This window comes from Marmota monax, unplaced genomic scaffold (genome assembly GCF_021218885.2).
Source record: "Marmota monax isolate L192 unplaced genomic scaffold, Marmota_monax_Labrador192_F-V1.1 WCK01_AAM20220418_F8-fsc00013, whole genome shotgun sequence".
Lineage (NCBI taxonomy): Eukaryota > Metazoa > Chordata > Mammalia > Rodentia > Sciuridae > Marmota > Marmota monax.
Window position 1 is genome coordinate 1,546,500 of NW_026692202.1, and position 20,806 is coordinate 1,567,305.

Here is a 20,806-nt window from a genome sequence, read left to right on the forward strand (position 1 = left end):
CCAGCAGGCAACGACCTTGGCACCATTTCAAGGGCAATATTTTCAAATGGATGGACGATTCCTGAACAAAGTGTCCAGTGTACTAGGGATAAACAGGCTTTTCATCAACCAGCCTGTGTGCTTGCTGCTTCCAACAACCTTTCCCAGAGATGGTGTCAGAGAGCGGAGAGCACCAAGAAGCAGCACCGGCTGGGCCATCGCCCTATCATGCTCCTCCTTCCTGAAGAATCTTGGTTCTGAACAGGCCCCAAGCCTCCATCCTCATTTCTGATAACTTCATGATTTCTTTTTTTGTTCTTCTGCAAAAGTAGAACCTGAAGCTGCCTTTTAGGCTTCTGGTGAGCCCTAAGCAGGTAGGGGACCAGCCCTCCCTGATGGTATAATGAGCCCTGGGGCCACACGAACAAGAATCTGTGCTGGAGACTCAAGTATTGGCAAGGCCAGCTCTTGAGAAGGTGGACAGGTAACAGCCCAGCATGGTCCAAAATAGGCTACTCACAAGGCTTTGAAGACAAAATCCTTGAGATAAAATTCACTGGAGGAGAAAGACAGGACTCTGGATTCACAAGAAATGAAGAACATGTGCAAAATTCAACCAGGAAAACTTGCTTCCTCACCTAAGCCAATGGCTGCAACTATCCTATTTAGCTATTCATTCTTTCATTCATTCTACAAATGTTCATTGAGCACCTACTGTGTACCTTATGCCATTCTATGTTATGAGGACAAAGTTCCTGCGCTCCTTACATTCTGGTGGGAGGAGACAAATAATAAACAAATAGGTAAAAACACAGGGATAGTGATAAGTGCTAAGAGGCACAGGGAGTGTAAGTAGGGCTGGGCAGAGTTCCCATCAGAGAAAGACACCTCGTTAGGGTAAATCTGACTAGAGGACTGAACAAAATAAGGGAGTGAGCCTTGAGTATCTGGGCGAGGATACTCCAAATCAGAGTTTACGTCCAACAGCAAAGCAGAGAGTGTTCTGGGAATTGACTGAGACCAGGAGAATCAGGGGAGAGAAAGTTGGGCATATAAGGGGAACCTGATCGCTTTGGGCCCTTAAGGACTTTGGGTTTAATCATGAGCAATCTGGGGAAATGTTGAGAAGGGAGGAAAATGTGACTGTGTATATGAAGATAATCTAGGCTGTTTTACTGAGGACACAGTGAGGCAGGAAAGCAGGTGTCAGGGAGGAATTAGGGGGAATACAACCATTCCAGCAGGAGATGATGGTGGTGACTGGGCCCACTGTGGTGGCAATGTAAGGATGAGACAAGGATCTGGGTATTTCTAAGGCCAGGCCCATAGGACTTGATAATGATACGATGTGGGAAATAGAGATGGAGTTGACAGTTTCTAGCTGAATCTCTGGAAGGAGTTACCTTTACTGAGAAGAGGAAGATTATGGGTGAAGCAGGTTTAAAGGCATCAGGAGTATGGCTTTGAATGTAAGCAGTGGGACAAGCAAGGATTTGGGCCAAGCTAGAGACGTAAACTCAGGGGCCATCACTGTGGAGAAGGCATTTAAAGCCAACATTGAAGTTGAAATTAACAGAGGGGTATACTGGATGGGTGTGGTTGTACCCACCTGCAATCCCAACTCTGGAGGCTAAGGTAGGATGATCCCAAGTTTGAGGCCAGCCTCAGCAACTTGGTGAGACCCTGTCTTAAACTTCTATAAATAAATAAATAAATGCTGGAGATGTAGCTCAGAGGTAAAGCACCCCTGAGTACAATCTCTAGTACTGAAGGGGGGGGGGGGGCGGGAACAGAGAAGTAAATACAAATCAAGAGGAAATCCAAGGATTGTTCCCTCGAACAATCTTACCCGAAGAAGAATTATCAAAGGATATTAAAATGAATTAAAATTTTAAAAAGGCTTAGAGAATATGAGCAGAAAATTGTCTCAAGAAGGAACCATTGCCTAACAGGAAAAGAGAGCCTACATAACATAATGGGAGAAAATCTTTACCAAATGCATCTTAATAGAGTATTAATCTCCAGGATACATAAGTACTCAAAAACTTACCCCCAAAAAATAAATAAATAAATAGATAAATAAAAAATAATCCAATCAATAAATGGGCAAAGGAACCAAACAGACACCTCACAGAAGAAAAAATACAGTCAATAAATAAATATATGAAAAAATGTTCAACATCTCTAGCAATTAGAGAAATGCAAATCAAAACTACACTGAGATTCTATCTCACTCCAGTTAGAATGGCAATCATCAAGAATACAAGCAACGATAAAAAAAATGTTGGTGAGGATGTGGGAGAAAATGTACACTCGTACATTTCTGGTAGAACTGCAAATTGGATCTGTGTATGGGGTGAAGGTGGGAGTTCATAACCCACTTGAATCAAAGTGTGGAATATGATATGTCAAGAAATTTGTAATGTTTTGAACAACCCACAATAAAAAATTAAAAAAAAAAAGAACTGCAAATTGGTGCAACCACTATGGAAAGCAGCATGGAAATTCCTCAGAAAACTTGGAATGGAACCACCATTTGACCCAGTCATCCCACTCCTAGATTTATACCCAAAGGACTTAAAATGAGCATACTACAGTGACACAGCCACATTCTTGTTTATAGCAACTCAATTCACAATGGCTAAACTATGGAAGCAACCTAGATGCCCTTCAAAGATGAATGGATATGGTATATGAATGTAGTATATACACACAATGGAATATTAGTCAGCCTTTAAAAAAGAATGAAATTAGGACATTTGCAAGTAAATGGATGGAGCTGGAGAGTATGTTAAGCAAAAGAAACCAATCCCAAAGAACCAAAGGCCTGATGTGTGGATGCTAATTCACAATGGGGGGGGGGGTATGGTTATATAAGAATAGAAGTATTTTGGACTAGACAGAGGGGAGTGAAGGGAGGGGAGGAGGCATGGAGTAGGAATGATGGTAGAATGAATTGGGCACTGCAAAGAAAAAAAGCCAAACACTGATTGGAGAGAAGTAGAGCAATGGGATGGCAGGGAAAGGGAGATCTGAGGTGGAGGAAGGCTCTGTTTCCAGATTGTCCCTCTGATAATGGAAATGAACCACTAAAGAGGGAAAAGTGAGAAGATGCACACAGAGGGGACATTGAGCAGGTGACAGAGAAAGGGATTCAGCTCAGTGCTTCTCACACTCCCTGTTTCACAGGGATTCCTTGGGGAATCAGTTAAAACAGATTCCTAGGCCGCACCCCAGGGACTCTGATTCAGCAGGTCTGGAATTTGCATTTCTGATGATCTTCCAAGTGAAGCTGGAGCTGCCATCAGGATTCAGGCCCAGACTTTGAGCATCACCACAAGGTGCTTAGGATACTCATTCCTTATATTAGGAAGGAAGGCAAAGTAGGTGGGCACAGATCTAGGGCCTGGTGGAGGAGACATGGAGAACCTGTCAGCTGATTGTTCTATTATCTCAGTGAGTTTGGAAGCATCAGTCTTGTGGTGGAGAAGGAGGGGGTAAAAAGAACAGAGTGCTTGAGGAAGGAAGAGAAAATGTGAAAGCATTGTTTTGAAGAACGGCAGAATAAGTGGTATAGGGAGACAAAATAAGAGAGCCAGGCAAGTACCAGGGACCCACCTACAGGTGGGTGAACTTGAACTTAAGTAAGGACCAGCAGCTGCAAAGGAGACAGGTGCAGACATGGTGGGCAGAGCAGAACTCATCCAGGGGTGTGGTCTTCCCAGGCAGGTGTCGTGAAGTGGGTGTGCTGATGAATGGGATAATGCTGATGGACCTGACCACAGCATCTCGATGGTACAGAGGGCAGTGAGGACCTACAGATGTAGTCAGGAACATTGGTGGCAGGATCTTTGGTTGTGGGTCCAAAGAAAGTCAAAGAATCATTGGAGACCGATGACTGAGCTGGAAGGAAAAAATTGTGATGGGGAGTGGGACATTTCAAATTCAGACTGTGAAGGGAGCACAATTGTTGTTAATATCAAAGTCAAGGGCATTCCATGGAGGTCAGGAGCCAAAACACTGTACAGGTCCAGATTACTGGAGAAGGGCAAGTGGAGGAACAGGGGGCTGAATATTGGGAGGTTTACATTTGTGGATCATACAATTACCAAGGCTTATCACCAAGAATACATAGCACAGAGAGCTACTGTTTGCAAACCCTCCTTACAGAACCCTGTGCTCTGAAGAGGGAAAGTTCTGAGATATAAACTCTGGATCCCCCATGCAAAAATATCCCCAAGAGTCTCCTTCTGGTGCTAAGTGCAAAATAAACAGAAAGCCAGCCGAACTGCCTGCGGACAGGCCCAGCCAGCAGAGAGAGCATCCTCTAGCTGGCCAGGCTGGGCCTCCGAGGAGCCCGACTTTCCCCAGCTGCTTCTCTGTGCCATTTGGAGAATTAAGAGAGATGGTGAGATGCTGAGAAACCAAGGTGATTCATCAGAGCCAGCGAGTGCTCGCTACATTTCTCCACACATTTTAAATGGAATAGTAGGCTGCTGGCTTATGACGTTTTAGAGTTCATATTTAACCACTGTGCGTGTTCGAGTGCTGAAAAGACTAAATATAGACTTTGAATGAGGAAATCTAAAAGGAAAACCAAAACAGCATCAATGGCAGACACTGGAGGGGTCCCTAGGAGCCGTCACTGGTGCCCCTGACCAAGAGCACACTACCTCCTGTCAACTCCCTGCCTGGGACCCCTCTCCATGACAGGGACCTGCCAAGAGAGGAAAGAGCAGTTGCAATACATTACTGAAGGAGGACATCCTCCCTTCCTTCACTCAGCAGAGCTGAGCAGCCATACCTGAAGTCCTCGCTCTGAGGAAGCCCCACTGAATTCTGCCCGGAACAAGGAAGGAAGCATGCTTCTCTCTCTGCCAGGTCAGACCCATCCCTGAGGCAGAGAGAGGGCCGGTTTCACATTCTCCTCTCCATTCACCCTCCAGGTCCAAGAATCCAAACAGAAACAGGCTCTTCCCCCAAGACATTAACTGCCAGTCACTGCCCAGGGTGGGGGTGCCCATGCTTAGACCTCAGGGGAATCCTTTCCAGCTGCAAATTGAGAGCCCCAGAGAGCCAGGAAGGGCAGGAAGATGTTCCCCCAAATGCACGGAGGAGTTTCTGGTAATAAGATGACATTCCCATTTTCCTTCTTGTATTTTCTAAATTTCCTCGAATTAGAATGTATGTGTAAAGCCCCTAATGAACCTGTTTTGTCGTTTGTTAAACACTTGGGTGGATGGGTTAGCCTTGACAAGGGGTTTAGCAATCTTACGGGACGCTAACAGCTGGAGACACAGCTGGCGCACACAGCAAGTCTGGAGAGGTGGGCCATTCTGTGTGGCCTTGCCTGATGATCATGCCCTCTCAGTTCCCAAATACAGGGAGCCAGAGTCCCAGAGCCTGAGAGAACGGAAAAGAAAGGATGGAAGTTATCATGTTCTCCAGGGAGAGAGCACCCACAGACCCCCAGTCTATGATTCTGCCCCTGACCTAGATTGTGCTGGAAGGCACATCCTTGTGCCACTCACCTGCCTTGTGAGCAAAGGACAACTGGAACACGTTGCTGGTCAGTACCCAGGATCACCTCACCTAAAGTAGATTTCATTTTTCCCATCTGGCCTTGATTGTTAAATTCGAGAACAGTACTGCAAAGGCTTCATTGGCCTTGACCTGAGGTTTGAGGTCAGGTTCAAAGACCTCTGGTCCAGTATAAACACACAAGGACCTTGGATCAAGGGCCAGGCCCTAAATAAAACTGTTATATAAATGAAATGTATTTTGGACATTTTGCTAAAGGAAAAAAAAAAAAAGAGCCAAGGTAAGAGTGGTTACTTCCCACCAGGGCACCTCACATTCTAGGGTCCTGCAGTACTTCCCCATCCTGAGTCTCTGTTCCTCAGGAATCCCTCCCTGGATGGGTCCCCTAATCCGAGGGGCTCATTCTCCGGCTGAGGTGGGAGGAGCCAAAGGTGTTCACACCTCTCCCCAAGTTGACAGTGTGTCTAAACCCAAGCAGCTTTCTCAAAAAGCTGCCTTAGTCAAATAAACAAAATGCTAATAATAGAAGTTTTAGGTTAACCTCTAGGATGCTATTAGGGGAGAATTTTCAGGATGTGCAAGGTCAGGAGTAACCCCCCCCCCACAATAATAACATTTACTTATACTTAAATACGTCTCTGTCAACAGGAATATAGGCTTACTGGCAGATTAAGCTACCTTAAATCCTGTAGGGAGCAACAAGGGATTTTTTAAAGGAAAAGAAAAGAGGGAAGAGAAGAAAGGGGGATAAAAGGAACCCACAGAACTGATTCTAAAAACATATTTAGAATTTTTCTTCCATATTTAGAATTATTCTTCCATCTGCTGCTCTCCTTTGTTCTGTGTAGCAGGCAAGAATATATGTAGCCCCATGCCAATGAGCTTCAGATCTGACTTTGACAATATTACTTTTGAGGACAGCAGTTCTCAAAGGGTGATCCAGGGAACCCTGCTGATGGTGAAGCCCATTACAGGGGATCCTCAAGATCAAAACTACTTTCATAATAATGAAATACATGTTGCCTTTTTCACCCAATTTAGTTTTCCTGAGGTTACAGTATGATGACAACATTGCATCAAAAAAGGGTTCTATGGTCTAGAAAGATTGGGAAGTGCTTTTTAACTCTCAGAGAATTCACAATGTCTATCAGCATTAAAGGTGCTGAAAAGAATATGTGCAGAAAATTAGCTTTTAAAAAACTGCTTAATTTGGTTTAAAACGATATTTATTGAATGATGACATTTATTTTTGTTTTGTTTTGGATTGGTTAATTTAGCTCCTATTGTTAACATATTTAGGCAAGTGCTCTTCCAGAGGTAAGAGATTAAGCCAGAATCCCTCTGACCAAGGAGTTCACTAGAGATCTGTCATCTAGATGGAAGTGAATAGTCAATGGAAGAGCATTAGCATATAAGTCAGGAATGAAACCAGGCTCAAATCCCAATTCTGCCACTTACTACTTGTGATCTTGGACAAGTTACTTAACCTCTCTGGGCTTTACGTTCCTCATGCATACAGTGAATAAGATCAGATAGATTCCAAAGCATCTCTGAACCTGCCAAGTAGACAAGATGAGCAAAGCTCATCCTCCTGAGGTGAAAAAATTTATGGACAAGAAGTTATGAAAAACAGGTTTGTTCAACCTAATCAAAAACCTAATCCCGCTGTACTTGAAGAACATAGGAATTAAAAGCATTGGACTTTACAGCGAAATTAAGTGGTGGCAGACACATCCAAGGAATATCGCAGAGATTTGACCCCTTAATGAATCTTGTGATAGATGAATGTGTGGAGATGGCAACTAGCGGACAACAGAACAATACTGGAAGTTGGTAACACAAGGAAAAGTATCCTCATATTAGAAACCTTGGGACAAATATAAATAATGACTGCTCAGCAGAGAAATTCATGTTTCCTCTCCAAAGGGCCTGTTTAACTATGACATAAAAATTGGGCAATGAACATTTTCATATTAAACTTTTTAATAACAAAAAAAAAGGAAAAAAAAGATTCGATAGATTCCTCCAAATGGAGTCTTACATATAGAAAAAGCTATGGAAGAATAATCTTGAATCTATTACTGTGCCAAACATTCTGGTCTAGGGTCAAGACTCAAGGGAAGCCAGTCACAGTGGTGCACACCTGTAATCCCAGCAGCTTGGGAGGCTGAGGTAGGAGGATCACAAGTTCAAACCCAGCCTCACTCAGCAAAAGCAAGGCGCTAAGCAATTCAGTGAGACCCTGTCTCTAAATAAAATACAAAATAGGCAAAATAGGACTCAGTCAGTGGTCAAGTGCCTCTGAGTTCAATGCCCAGTACCAAATAAATAAATAAATAAATAAATAAATAAGACTCAAGGGAAGGCTGCTATCTAGTGATATCCTGAGGCAAGTCTCCGGTCTGCCATGAACTTCAGTTTACCCATGTGTCAAATTAGAAATTGCAGTGAGGCCGTCTCTGAAGCCCCTTCTAGTGCTGACATGCTATGACTGCCTTAGTACATTCCTTACAGAAGTCAGCAGGAAGCTGGGGGCAGGGTGACCCAAGAAGGGAGGCAGGTAGAGGGGGATTTAAGAGTTTCAGGTCCTGGGCAGCATTGCAGGCATGAAAGGGCTCACAAAGTGGGATGGTGGCTTTTCAGGATGGAGTGCAGCTTCTCCAAAATCCACTCACCACTGACGGGCTTCTTACCCCACCCAGGTGTACAGGAGCAAGAAGGCCGGGGTTGGCCATCCTCATCAATGCTGTGCCCCCAGCGCCCCAGCATCATTATGCATCAAACTGCCCCCCACTGCAGGGTGCAGTGTGGCTCAGTGGCAGGGTGTCTGTCTAGCACACACAAGGCCCTGGGTTCAATCCCCAGCCCTGCAAAAAGGCAAAACAAACTGGCTGCCTGAGATGAGGGCCTGGCTACCAAAAGGTATAGGCCTTTTAAAGGGGCCCGAACCTCAGAGAAAGCTTTTGTACAAGGACACAATAGTGGCTGCCTCTGTAAAATCTCTGCAGTGTGACTTCAGCACAGTCTGAAACGAAGACAATGCACAGATTGGCTAAAAATTTGAAAATGTCTGTATAGGAGAAAGCTTTGGATTGCTGGCAGCTGTGGACCAAGGTAAAGGAGCCCAACAGAATGCTTAAGGAACCAAATTTGAATCATTTAAATACTCTGTTTTACTTGTACTTAAAAAAAAGCATGTAGGGGCTGGGTTTGTGGCTCAGTGGGAGAGTGCTCGCCTAGCACATGTGAGGCACTGGGTTCCATCCTCAGCACCACATAAAAATAAATAATAGAATAAAAAGTTATAAAAAAAAAGCAAGTCGCAGCTCAGCTGACAGATGTTGGAGAACTTGAACTTGTAGCGCTTGGCCTGGTCTCAGCAGCGCTTCTGCAGGTGACCAGGTGTCGAAGGGAGATGATGATTTGCTTTTCCAAACTGCTTCTGGGGAGGGAGCCCAGTGGCTCTCGTGTTTCACTTTCACTGGAGAAGTTAAATTTGGGAACACCAAAAAGAATCTCACTAAACTCAGAGAAGATGGGCCTGAGGGCTTGTCAGCAAGGAAGGAATTTCTGAGAACTCTGGCTTCCTGAAAGCCTAGTTCTGTTACTAAGGCCTTTGAGTGATCATCCAATTACTCTCTCCTTAATGCAAGGTATCAGTTAGGAATTGCTTTCAGAGACCACGATAGATCCATGCTGTCTCTAAACAGAGCTAACTATAGTTACTTAAACATATAAAGGCTTATTTTTATCGTGTCATGAGAAACGCAGACTTGGGGAATTACTGGCATTGATTTAATAGCTCAAGAAAATTAGGGCTGAGTCTTTGTGATTTTTTTGGTCTTTTCTTCATAGCCTCAGTATATCTGTTGCAGTGCCAACCATCATATCATCATCCCACACACTATAGGAAGTTAAAAAAAAAAATAGAAGGGCTTTTCTAGAAATCCCAGCCAATAACTCCACTTTTGCAAAAAGCTCCAGGAAACAGAATCATTTCACTGAGTTAATGCTAACTAGACTAACATTTTGGTTCTGTTACTAAGAAGGCATGGGTGGATATAGGATAAGAAATTAGCTCTCTCTGCAAGGGGCTTTCTAGAGAGACATGTTCAGACAAGAAGTTACAGCCTGAACTGGTCCTTCTGGGAGAACTTGCTGTGTGAGAGAACGAGCATCTGGGGGAAGCTCTGTTTTCTCGTGCAACCAGCTCTGAGAGGAGTGAAGCTGGCCTCTGTGCTAGGAGCACCCCTTGATCCCAAGTCAACTTGGGTAGGAAAGAAGAGGGCTCAGGAACCAGGGAACCCGCTTGAGAATCATGGCCTCTGTCTTTGCTTGAAGACATTGTGCTCCACAGCAGACGCAAAGTTGAACGATCGTGTTGGCTGAGCAGGCAGTCAGGGGCCACGGGCTCTCCCCCACCACAGAAGCAGTTTGGAAAAGACATCCCATGTCTCCTTTGCATCCCTCAGGGACCACTGAGTGCGTCAGGGGACAAATGGAGAAAAGCGGGGTCTGAACTTTCAGGATCTTACAACTTAGGAAAGACAAAACATGTAATGTGGAAAGTGGGTGAGGCAGAAGTCAGTCCCAGCATAGAGAAGAGTGGTCATCGCCACCAGGATGATCCCAAAGTTTACAGAGAAGATGGATAAGAAGTGGGGTTTGCTGGATGACCAGAGAGGGGGGCCTGGGCATCTCCTGGCCACACAGCAGGTCTCCCTCTATTGGCAAGAGAAGCAGCCCTCAGCCTGAATTCCCCAGGACCACGATGGATCCCAAACAAAACATCACCCCAATGTCTCCATCAGTCAAAACCAAAAAGTACATTCTGAACAAGATCCATCAAAAGCTGCAGAAGGGCAAGGTGCTTGCAAATACCCAGAACCAGAATCCTCTCTTCTGTTGCAAGAGGGGAAAACTCTTGCACAAATGTACAGGGGAGAACTGAACGAAGGGGGACATTTTGTCCTGGACTTTCTCCAGACTTGGGAGCACAGAGGGCTGGCAGGATGACCACATTTTGCAGGGAGGCAAATGCGGAGTATAAGCATGGCTGTTTTTTTTTGTTTTTTGGTTTTTTTCCTTAAGTCGACGAGATTCCAACTGCTATTCCATGCTTCCAGCCGTTACCATATGTTCACAGATTTTAAAGTCACAATAAATGCCAGGGTGAGCAGCTGTGGAATAATTCACACCTTTGTTCATTTTCAGCACCCCCATCAGATGGCATTGCTTAAATGTTGACCCACCCTTCCCCCACCTGCACCGTCCCTCTAGTTAATGATTGCAAGAACAGCGGGTTGCACCCTTGTGCAAAGTGGGCCCAATCACAAACTGACTGCTGAACTTCAGGTAGGTCATGATATTTGACAGAGTGGCTCCCTGACCCTATTGCAGTCTCTCTGAGGCATCCAGTTATTGGTATATCCACTGGAAAAGTAGCTCTTGGAAGGGAGACAAGCAGGCCTGGCCTAGCCCCCATGACCTCGGACAGGCCAGCACGGCTCTCAGGAAGCCTGCCCAGTGCTCTGGCCTTGGAGGAGCTGCCAGATGCACACAGAGAACTGGAGCTTCTCCATATAATGAAGTTGACTTAAAAGGGACAAAGTTGCTCCCAACACCTGCTCACCCTCCCACAGCTCTGAAGGCCAAGAGAGAAATAGGTAACTGCAGAAATACAGGAAAGGGAAGGGGGAGATCTGCAGCCGTGGCTAGTTCAGCGTCCTGAACTTTCATAGGGGAGAGCAGTGCGGATCTCACCAGGCCATCTCTGGGAGGAAAGCTGGTCCTTGTACAGTGGCTCAAAGGGCAGCAGGACCAGGACAGAGGGAACCAGAAAAGCAGCCCTGGAATCACTGCTGTTTGGTTTCCCCTGGCTTGAAACTGGCTTCTCTGACTTGTACCCACCTTTACTCATAAGAAATGCTAAATGGACCCCCAAAACAAGCAGAATAGATTGCTCCCCATTTCAGAGGGGCTGCAAGATAGCTTCGGGGCCCTCCAGCTCACATTTGCTCACATTGCCATGGCCAGCCTCCACAGAGCTCACCCAATAGAACTCATGGAAGACTGCCAGATGGGGACACTAGGAAGGAAGCCCTCAGAACCCAACCTCTCTCTCCAGTTGACCGTTGCAATCTCACTACCAGATGTTGCAATAACAACTGGAAGGATGTCTCCTGCTACCTGCCCAGCTCACACCCCCAGGGCTGCACAAGGGATGGCTGAGTTTATCCTACGTGACCCCTACCTATGCTCATGTCTCATTGGACTAGGAGGGCCCACCTGCCTGGGCTGAGCCAACTGGACGAGGACCTAACATAAAAGTGGTTTGAACAGTGGGTATGTATTCACAGGGGCCATAGGGCAGCCATGCTGAGCCTTGCAAAGCAGAACAACAAAATCCAGTCTAAGGGAAGTGGGGTAGAAATCAAAGCAGAGGGATGAGCAGAGAGAAGCCACCAGGAGTGAACTGCGTATGGTCCCTGCTTTCCAGAACCCTGTTCTGGATCCTGCCACAGTTTCTGAAAGATATCTGAGTCTCCTTTCTCACTGGATGAAGTTTCTATTATGTGCATGCAGAAGAGCTCCCACCGAGGCTGTGAATCACAGTTTCCTGAACACTTCACAAGTGATCTTGTTTGGAGTTTGCTCCTCACACCACTCCAAGGAGAGGACAAGGGAGGTATCCTTATTTGCATTTTATGGCCGAGGAAGCCTAGACTGTGACCACTGCAAGTGAGTCTCCAGGTGAAAAGGCAGGTCTTTGACCCACCTACCACTGCCTCTGCCACACCACACCCCCTTGACCTTGGTGCTGTACTTCTAGTGTACTGACACCAAAGTATAACCAAAACAGATGTGCTGTGGTCCTAAGCACAGTTGTGTGTTTCAAAGGGACAGCAGGAGCTTCTCGTGGTCTTCTGTCTAGTGGACTTCATGAGCCAACAAAGTGCATCTAGAAAGTAGAACTGGTTATGGGCTTTCTAGTAGAGAATCTTCCCCTTCCAGAATTATGTTAAACCTGTAATTTTATGGTATTATTTTAACATTTATCATACTTTGCTTCTTTCTCCGGGACACCTTTGATAATGGGCGTACAGGTAACAGTTCTCCTCTGCCCTGTCTAGCTCTGATAATTTCCACCCAAAGTAGATCAACTAAGGAACTGGAGCTCTCTCCTGCCAGGAGGTGTGTGCAGGCACAAAGCAACACATTTGCCTGTAGATACCATTTTTTTAAAAAAAGTTTGAGATATAAATTCAGATACCATACAATTCATCCATTTAAAATGCACACTTCATGATTTGGGGCATATTATATCATTTTTAGGTATTATATAACACAAACTTTGCCATTTTAACCATTCTCCATGGCATTAATTCTTTTTTTTTTTTGTACCAGAGATTAAACTCAGGGGCACTTGACTACTGAACCACATCCCCAGCCCTATTTTGTATTTTATTTAGAGACAGGATCTCACTGAGTGGCTTAGTGCCTTGCTTTATTTGCTGAGGCTAGCTTTGAACTTGCAATCCTCCTGCCTCAGCCTCCCAAGCCACTGGGATAACAGGCGTGCGATACTGCACCCAGCATGGCATTAATTATGATGTTGAGAAATTATTACTACCATGTAGTTCTCATAGAGACCATTTTTTGTTCCATTTATTTATTTATTTATTTATATCTATCTATCTATCTTCCTTCTTTTTCTGCCCCACTGAGAAGAGATGGGAAGTCCATCTCCACTCCAGCCCTGGCTTTCCCCAGGTATGTGAATCCTCACCGCACCTCACGGCACCTCTTTATATGTCTTTGCATGACCAACATAAGCTAAGACTTGAAGGCAAGAGGTTAACTTGACCACATGTGAATTTCTGCCAGCTGCCAAGTATTATGACACAAAGAGAAAATCCTGCTTCTGGAACATTCCCAAAGTGCTAAGCTTTCTAAGAGGAAACTTCTTTTTTTTTTAAATATTTTTTAAGACCTTTTCCTTTTCCTTTTTTTATAACTTTATTTTATTTATTTATTCATTTTTATGTGGTGCTGAGGATCGAACCCAGGGCCTTGCACGTGCTAGGTGAGCGCTCTACCGCTGAGCCATAACCTCAGCCCCAAGAGGGAACTTCTTGAAGGCTAGGATTGTGTCTTCAGTCCCAGACCTCGTATTTGCCACAGGGGTCAGTGAATGTCACAAGAACAACCTTAGGGACCCTGAAGCTCCCCACTACACTGGCCCAGATGCAAGTGCCTTCAGGGGTTCCCAGATGAAGGTCACTTTGAGTGTTTCTTTCCTTTTTATCTCCTTCACTTGCCTCCTACTCCTTCTCCCCTGTCCTAACTGGTGCAAGAAAAGAACCTTCTGAAAGTTCAGTCTGAACCGGTGCTAACATGAGCTCCACATTTATATACTCTCCCCCATGGCTGGTGGAGGGAGGTGGATCCTGAATGGGTGTAAGGGTCTGATTCTTATTTCCAGAGTTGGGGGGCCCTCTTAGGAATCCGCTCAAAGAAGAAGAGGAGGAAGAAGAACCAGTGGCTTTCCAGGAGCTTACAAGTGGAGCCTTGGGTCTCTCTGCACAGAACTGACTTATGAACGCGTCTGGAAAGCTCCCAATAAGCCCTATCTTCTCTACCACCCAAAGGATCCTTTGGGGAAATCATTACTGTCATTCACCATGAATATGGACAATCAGCAGCCAAGTCTCCTTGTGAGATCTTTTGTATAGTTAAATATACTAGCCTGGCATTCCCCAAAAGAGGGGGTAATAACTCCTGGCTGTAAAGTGGCTTTTCTCTAATCCTGAGTGACAGCCTGCTGTTGCTAGGTGCCTATTTTTCTGCCTTTCAAATATAAAGTGACTAATAGGGTATATTTCATAACACATCTGCAAGTACGTAGTTATTCTTATACTTCAATGCCCTTTAAAATATTATTATCTGCCAACACTTGGACTATGTGATGGTATGCAAATTAGACATAATAAAGGAAGAAGAGAAAGTTCCTTGCTCTTGGAAAATCATATTTATAAGGTTAATGAGATTTATATATTACATCAGGGAGCCAAGGTTAGACTACAAGACTTTATAAATGTAATATTTGGCAACAATGAAGATTCTCTGGTGTTTTTCCCTACATGAGATCAAAACTTTTCATCTATGCTAAGGTTTAATGAGATGAAAAAAGAAAAAAAAACCCAGGAAACCAAAACACACGGACTCCAACTTCAGGAACAAGGCCGACATTCTGAGTCGAATGTTTATCATTGGCAGTGCCAAGAACAGGCGGAGAGTTTTAAAAACATATGAATTTGCATTTTTAAAAAATCAAGTTAAATTGAATATTTCAATGCATTATCCATGAAAACCAGGAAAGTGGGCACCTTTTTTGGATAAGACAGAAAATTCTAGCAAAATTCAATATAATAAAAACATTCTCAAAAAAGGAAAAAACTTACACACACACACACACACACACACACCACAAATGTATATATCCAATATCACAGAATGATGAATTACTCTATAAAAAAATTTAGAAAATGGTCTGAATTCAGTCAGGTCAAATAATGAGATAGCATCTAACAAATATTCTGATTATAGGGCTCTGTCTCTATCTTAGACCATGTGTTTACTTAGTATTAAAATAGAAGCATAAATAAGTTTGTACTTGCTAAAGAATCAGAGGTCAGCAAAATACACTTGACACTAAAACAATCCTGATGGTTAAGTTATCGAAGAAGACTCAAAGGCACTTTTGGATCTGGTAGCATGTAGGACCCTTGTGACAAATGTGAAGCTACACCTGTCTGTAGCCCTGCACTAGTGCAGGATAACTGTGCTCCAGTTGGAGTCTTCAAATCTAGATGTTCTTGAAAGGTTTCAAGTAACCAGCAATTGGTGGATCCCCCCAGGCCACCTAGAAGAAGACAGAGTCAAATGCCAGCTTTGCTCCTTATGGGGTGCACCGTGGCATGGTCCTAGGCACAGAATGTGTTTGCCGAATCATATTAAGAATGAACGAATGAGTGACAGAAATTAAGTTGGATTTTCTTTTGCTTGAGAGTTTCTGCTGATGTCCAAAGCTAAAACAATGGTCCCATACTCTAAAGAGAGATGCAGGTCCCCAACCAGGCAGGACTTGTCAAGACAGCCAAAACAATAGGCTGACAGAGACATAAGTTTGAATTGACCAAAAGTTCTAATAACAACTTTTGTGCATTTATTTTCCTTTTCCTATCATTGGGGAAGAGAGGAGTGAATGGAAGAATGAATGAATGAATGTTCATATCATTGTCACGATGGCATCTACCTGTCCAGTGCCCCTTGCCCATCCTACATATGATAAGAGTCCAAATGATGTCCTCCTTAGGTGCAGGCACAGGCTAGGAGGAGGCCTCTTCATCCTATTTGAAGGTACAACTGGGAAGTTCCCAAGGTGGTGAGTCAGGGAAGGTCAACCCCAGGCCATAGCTGACTTCGCCCAAGTGTGCTACAGGCGGATCATTCACCATCACCTTTATTGAAACTGTTGAGTGTTACTTTGACCCCAGTAAGAAACAATTTCCAGGGGGCAAGTCAGCAAAAAAGGAGTGACATCATCCTATGTTTAGTACAGAATAGGGAACCTCCACCCTGGGCTGCTCAGGACACTCCCTGACATTAAGCCTGAGAACACTGCATGAAGGATGTAACTCCTGCGCCGTGGTTCTGTGCCTTATGGGGAACCAACTTTGTGCAAGAAGAGAGAAAGTTCCTGCTTTAACCATTTCTTCTAGACCAGCACAGCACAGGCATTGGTGGAATTAGGCTGGCAAGAAGAGCCCTTCTAATCCTACTATTCCAGTGCAGGACTCATGATGGGCTCTGTGGCATTGTCCCTGTTTTTCTTTTGTAACCTGGACATGATTGATCATGTGCCTGACTCTTCTTCTAGGGCAGGAGTTTTATTTTGTTTTTAATTCATGATTCTATCCTAAGTGCTGGGCACAGAATTAGCCCTCAATAAATTCTGGGCAAGTGAATGAACTTGATTTGCCCTCTTTGGGTCTTCTTGAAACAGGCAGAGCTGTATACCTGTTATGGTTTGGATGTTCAATGTCTCCCAAAAGGCACATGTATTAAAAGCTTGATCTTCAAAGTGGCAATATTGGGAAGTAAAGGGACCTTTGGGAAGATCCTCTGAAAGGAACTGTGGGACGCTAGTCTGAGCCTTGAGATAGAGTGGCTTTTTGCTCTACCAAGCACTCCTGCTACTCCTATCAGGCATGCCCAGCAGAGGCCTAAAGCAATGGATATTCCAGTTTTGGACTGGAACCTCCAAAACTGTGGTCCAAAACAATTATTTTCTATCTCTATTTTTTAAATATATATTTTTAAGTTGTTGATGAACTTTTATTTTATTTATTTATATGTGGTGCTGAGAATCGAACCCAGTGCCTCACACATGCCAGGCAAGTGAGCTACACTGAGCCCAACCCCAGCCCCCCTTTTCTCTTTATAAGTTATGATCTCAGGTATTTTGTGATGGAAAGCCAACTAACACATAACTAGATCAGTTTTCCTGAGGGAATCACTGAGGCACAGGGAGTAGGTATCTTTTCCAGGGTCCTATGATGAAGCAGGTAAATAGGTAAGACCAGAGCACATTGATGGGCCTCAAAAAAACAACTATGAATCCAAATGTCTCAGTTGATACAAGCCAAAAATTAATTATCTGGAGGCCAGGGTAACTTTGAAGAGTAGAGATCTCAGCAGAGCCCAGTCAGAATGCCACCCCCGCCCCGATTTGTGGCATTTTATAGGTTACCCAAGGGCTTCATTGCCACCAACTCACTTATGCTTCATAGCAACCCAGAGGAAGTCACAGCAAACATTATGTCCACATTTTACAGGTCCACAGAGATTCAGCAGTGTGCCTGAGGATGCACAGCTATTAAAGGAGGAAAGTATGATGACTTCAGATCATGTGACCTCAAATCTGTGGCCTTCCCACCAAACCTAGTCACACCTAACCCAACTAGAGCACATGGAGTATCTTTGGGACTCTATGGAACTATGGATCAATGTCAGGAAGAAGAAATGACCTTCTACTCTTATGCAGCTCTTGATGGTTCTTTCAATAATGCTCCATGTGGTCTCCCCCTGAAAAATGACGCAGTGCTCTGTTTCCCAGGAAGATGGTAAGCAGTTCTTCCTCCTGGGTACCCTGCTGTATTCCAGGAGCCTGTTTTTGGTGCCCGGTGCCATGTTGGGCTCCACAGTTCTTGCAGTGCCTGGGCAGGACAGATTGCTGGATACAGAAGTGGCTCTGGGGTGAAGACACTTGCCATCTGGGAGAAAATAACAATGTTGCTGTGCCAACATTGTTATTTTTCACTCCAAAATGTCAGGCAAGGAGCAAGACCCACAGCATTCTCCCCTTGGGGTCTCAAGTTGTACGTGCTTTGGTTTCTGCTGGCAACACCCAATATATTCCATTCTCTTTGGAGGAGCATCTTAGCCTAAAGATAAAAAAGCCTCTAAAATTTGGCATATTCTGGGGTCTAATTGACAAAGTTGGGACCAGAAGATGGAATGGCTTTCGAGGTTTTGTTCAGATTATTGAAAAAGATGCCAAAAGATGTCTTTTTATGTTCACTTGGCTTCCTCTTCTAATGTCAACGCCAGCTCGAAGCTGAAGGTAACAAATGGCACACTGTCACATCTTGCCCAGTTAATTTTTACAAAGAAATTCAGGAGGAGAGCCTGAAATTACTTTTTTGGGTTTTTAATGACAAAGCATATTTAGACAGACTAGATTTGGCAAAATAAATAAGTAAATATAAGCTCAGAGACTTCAATTTAGCAAGACTCATTTCAAAAGCAAGAGGAGACATGAAAGGCAAAAATTCTACTCAAATGCAAATAGTTTCCAAGGAAAATTCCTGTAACCTTGAAGAATAATAAAGGCTCGTGGATATATTTGGAATTTCTGAATGGTGGGACTGTTTCCCGAGAGCATTTTTTAACATCCCAAGTGAAAAATGAGAACAAGGCCTAAATTGTTCTGAAAAGAGCAAAGAACCCTCCGGTTTAAGAAAGGGAGAGGGAGACTAGAAGAGTCAAAATCACTGTAAGGGGCTAGAGTTTTACATAAATATGAACAATGGTGGCTTTTGCCAGAAAACTTTGCACTCTTTGCCACGTGTAAAGAATGTGTATTATAATCATCCTCATTATTTTTAAGTTCATTTTGTTCCCTCTTGAGTCTTTGAATTTCCCTTTTACTTTTTAGCACCAAGCAGCTGGGTCTGGACCTCTGCTGGGCGGGGCCTGCAGGCACCTGGGACCAGTAAGCCCCTTCTCCTGCTTTGGTGGGACTGAGGGGAGGTTGAGGGCCATACTGCAGAAGATTTGAACCATGATTTAGAACTTAGACTTGATTCTGGATGGAGGTGGGGGTACCTTGAGAGCAAAGGAATAATGAAATTCTTAAGGCCCATGAGTGGACTCAGGGGATCCCCAACATCTCTGAAAATGTCCCCACTCCTGTGCTCATGAATACTAAATGGGGGCCAACATGAGGAAATGTCCATAGCTCTCTCTAGTTTCTCAAAGGCCCACCTTGTCCTGGGGACAAGTTTCAGAGGTGAAGCTAAGAAAGGTACCCATGACCACTGTCCTCCCCAGCTATCCATCTGGGTTCCAGACACAAGGCACAGAAGATACCCAAGCAGGGCTGGCGCTGTAGCTCAGTGGTAGAGTGCCCACCTCGCACATGTGAGGCACTGGGTTCCATCCTCAGCATCACATAAAACTAAATAAAGATATTGTATCCAACGACAAAAAAAAAAAAAGACCAAACAATCTCTTTTTCCTGGATTCAAACCAGCCATCAAAACAGAGTCCTGGGGGTTTCTAGAGGCCAGGGCCCTTTCTGGACTCCCCTGGGACCTGTTGGTGTTATTAGGTTTCCAAACCACCCAAAGTTTATGCCACATTTTAATGTCAAATGAATGAAAAGAGGATTGCAAAGAACTTCTGCAACATGATTCAGATTTTGAAATTTTCCCCTTTGGCAACGTCATCTCAATTGTTCAACAGAGCAGCAAACTCTCCCAACTCCTCTGGTGACTCTAAGGCTGACTCCAGACTCTCATCCCCCTCTTCTTCACCTCCACCCCCCTCAGCAAACAATAGAACTTGGCTGGGCCTTTTCCATCTTTTATTTAGTGAGAGTAAATGTGGTCTCCTCCTCTTTCTTCTATCATCTCACCCCTTTCCTAGGGCCAGACTTCAAACCTTGTTCTATAGATGACCCACAGTAGCCACCGAGGCTACCTGAGCAAAGCCCAGGCCTCACCTGAGATTCATTTTATTTGTCTTCCTACAATCACTAACCAGCATTGCCAGCCGCATAGGTTTGCTAATGAGAAACCCTTCTATGGTGGTGGGCTGCTAACTCACATCTCCAGGGGCCGTAAGGAACAGGAAAGAGCAAAGGGGTTTTTGTTGGATCATATTCAAAGCCTCTACAAAGACTGCAGAGAGAAGACCCCCTGTAAAGTGTGGCTTCTAGGGTGGTTTGGCTGATTTCAAAAGTAGGGGAGCCAAAACCTGCCACACACTCAGAAATGAGTATTTATTGGATTTAAAAGCATTCGAGGGCTGGGGATGTGGCTCAAGTGGTAGCGCGCTCGCCTGGCATGCGTGCGGCCCGGGTTCGATCCTCAGCACTACATACAAATAAAGATGTTGTGTCTGCCAAAAACTAAAAAATAAATATTAAAAATTCTCTAAAAAAAAAAAAGCATTCGAACTGCATTTGTTACTGTGTGTCTAGAGCAGAGTTGGACTTAGAAACTCAGTGTGTATGTGTGTGTGTGTGTGTGTTTGTGCACACCTTTGTCTGCACTTCTCTGCAGTCACTGGGTGTCATTTCCACCTGGCACCACAGTAGTTACAGTCCTCTTCCTCACCTTGCGAGCTGCAGGTGCCAGAGTCGCCTTTCGATGCAGGCCTGTGTTGGCAGTGCTGGCACAGGCATCTTACACACTGTGGTTGTCAGTGACTCCACACTGCGAGAATTTACTCATTCAAATGTTTGTAGAACTCTGATTACATACCAGACACTGTATAATGCCCTCAAGAGGGATCTGGATAAGGAAAGTGCAGGCCCTGCACTACAGAAGGCTATACGACCACCTTGGACAAGAAGAGGAACTGACGTTTAGGTAATATGCCCTAAGAAACAAATGAGGAAATAACAAATCAACAGGCATGAAATGGTCCAGCCAAC

General features: G+C 44.4%; 1 non-coding gene across 1 annotated transcript; it reads left to right on the forward strand.

Moving 5' to 3' along the window:
• Positions 1-8,321: 8,321 nt before the first annotated feature.
• On the forward strand, positions 8,322-8,393 carry Trnaa-agc (transfer RNA alanine (anticodon AGC)). The gene has a single exon. It is a non-coding gene; the product is annotated as a tRNA-Ala (tRNA).
• Positions 8,394-20,806: the final 12,413 nt, after the last annotated feature.